The following is a 2,163-nucleotide window of genomic DNA, read 5'->3' as shown; positions in this document are numbered from 1 at the left end:
GGGCATATCGTGGTAACTTGCTGCCTCCAGCAGCAGTGCCCTGACCTCACGTGGCCGTGGCCAGGTTTCTCATGGATCACCCAAGGACAAGCACACCTTGCCATTGAGTACTGCATATCTTCACAATCCAGTCTAACATTACACATAAAAACACTTCCCTCCTATTAATAGTACTTTTGAATCCATTCCTGGAAAATCTATAACCCTACCATTATTGAATCAAAGATTCCTTCCAGCTCTATTTTCACTCTCAGGGTTCCACATGCACTGGGAATAGCTCTGCCTGAGTCACTGGGATGCATGGTGCCATGGTTGAACACACAGTTTCCAACCTCTAAATTTATCTCCCAATGGAAGTGTGTGTGTGTGTGTTCGTCCAGCTACACAGTTATGAATGCGTTAGAAAACTGGAAGGAGCAGAAAGTGAGTATAAGCTCAGAAAAGGAGGAGGGGCTAAAATGATATAAGAGAATGGTCAAAGAGGGGAGGACAAATCAGGAAGAGACAATGAGCAGGCAGGAAATCCTCCTGGGAGGGAGAAGCACAGAAAGTTCTTTTATGCTAGTGTTAGGATCAAGGCTCTTGGTTCCTGAAGCACTTGCAAATACGAAGGGTCCTCAGAAAGAACACAAAATTATAAATACAGAATTAGTGCTCTGGAGGACATCGAGAAGTCTTAAAAATTGAGTTTCATTAGCTTCTGGGCACATCCTCTGTCTTTGGCTGGGAATGCAGGGGAAAACCTTACACATAAATTTCAAAAATTTTTAGTTGTAGATGGACACAGTACCTTTATTTTGTTTATTTTTATGTGATGCTGAGGATGGAACCCCGTGCCTCACACATATCAAGCAAGTGCTCTACCACGGAGCCACAACCCCAGCCGATAAAGTAGGTTTTAAAGAAAACTGTAAAACAATATTATTATAATACTTTATAGTTTAGGACACCTTTTCAAAGGCCCCCCTCCCTCCTGTACTAGGACTTGAACCCAGATATGCTCTTCCACTGAGCTCCACTCCCAGTACTTTATTATTTTGAGACAGGTTCTCACTAAGTTGCCCAGGCTGGCCTTGAACTTGCGATCCTCCTGCCTCAGCTTCTGGAGTTCCTGAGCATCCTGAGCATCTGGGATTACAGGTGTGCGCTACCATGCCTGGCTCAAAGACTTTTGCTTCATTCAATCCTGAGAAGAGCCCTGAAAAGACAATTTTGTATTTTGTCTCATTTTATATAAAGGAAAGTGACCTTGAGATTTGGGATATTTGCCTCAGCACACTGGCTGGTTAGTGATGGTGGTGGGGGCAGCGTGGGCTGGGACCTTGGTGACACTTGCCAGTGTTGAGAGTCTATGTGTATGAGATCCACATCTAGCAAGCACTTCTGCTTACCAAAGCTGGGCAGAGGGCTGGAGGAGACCAAGACAAGGCTAGATCACAGGGCTCCCCTCAGCTGCCTGCCACAGCATCGGTTCAGCTTACCTGTTTCCATCCCTGCCCTGGCTCTCAAGGCCACGCTCCACAGGCAGCACAGGAAGTAATTTGCTCCTAATAGGCTGGGTCAGCAGTAAACAGGAATGGTGAGGCTCTGGGGAATTGCTTCAGAGCCTGCTTGTCCATCTCTGCAGGCAGCTCCCAGTCCCTGAAACTTGCTGTCCTCCTCTGAACCAGACTCTCAGTTCCAGTCAGGAAATCACAGGGGAAAAGTCCAGAGACTAGTCTGCAGCCTTTGAATGTCTGGGCCCCAAATAAAATTGTCTACAGGCCACATTTTGTTCCCATTTAGAACCAGAATACTTTTCCTGTATCCCAAGAGGAAGCCGCTTTCACACTGCAGTGAAGGGGCAGGCTTTGTTCATGACCGACATTCCCACCCCCTACCCCCACCCCCAGCCCCGCCTCTGGCTTAACTTTGTGCCATAACTTCCCCTTTCCCAACCTCCAGAGAAGGCCAGGCCTTGCCAGGGGAAATACCCTTGAGTGGCTTGGTGAGATTCCACAACAAAGAGCTAGAAAAGAGGCCCAGGAGAGAAAGCCAGATGGAATTCTGAGAGAAGAGATAGTGGGGTATTTGTACTACAGGATAAAGGTGAAGAGAAGAGAAATAAGATTTAAAAAAATGTACAGAGGGCTTTATCATATTTGAGAAAGACACCACACAAAA

At 46.6% G+C, this 2,163-nt stretch overlaps 1 long non-coding RNA gene across 1 annotated transcript; it reads right to left on the bottom strand.

Annotated features, from left to right (window-relative positions):
- Positions 1–764: 764 nt before the first annotated feature.
- LOC144366177 (uncharacterized) lies at positions 765–1,835 on the bottom strand. Its single transcript, XR_013425096.1, has 2 exons — positions 1,482–1,835; positions 765–1,198 (listed from the first exon to the last, which is right to left on the bottom strand). It is a non-coding gene; the product is annotated as an uncharacterized LOC144366177 (long non-coding RNA).
- Between the last annotated feature and the right edge of the window lie 328 nt (positions 1,836–2,163).

Source organism: Ictidomys tridecemlineatus, chromosome 1, assembly GCF_052094955.1.
Source record: "Ictidomys tridecemlineatus isolate mIctTri1 chromosome 1, mIctTri1.hap1, whole genome shotgun sequence".
In the NCBI taxonomy this organism is placed as follows: Eukaryota; Metazoa; Chordata; class Mammalia; order Rodentia; family Sciuridae; genus Ictidomys; species Ictidomys tridecemlineatus.
Note: the sequence above shows the minus strand (reverse complement) of the source record. Positions and strands in the feature narration are given on the sequence as shown.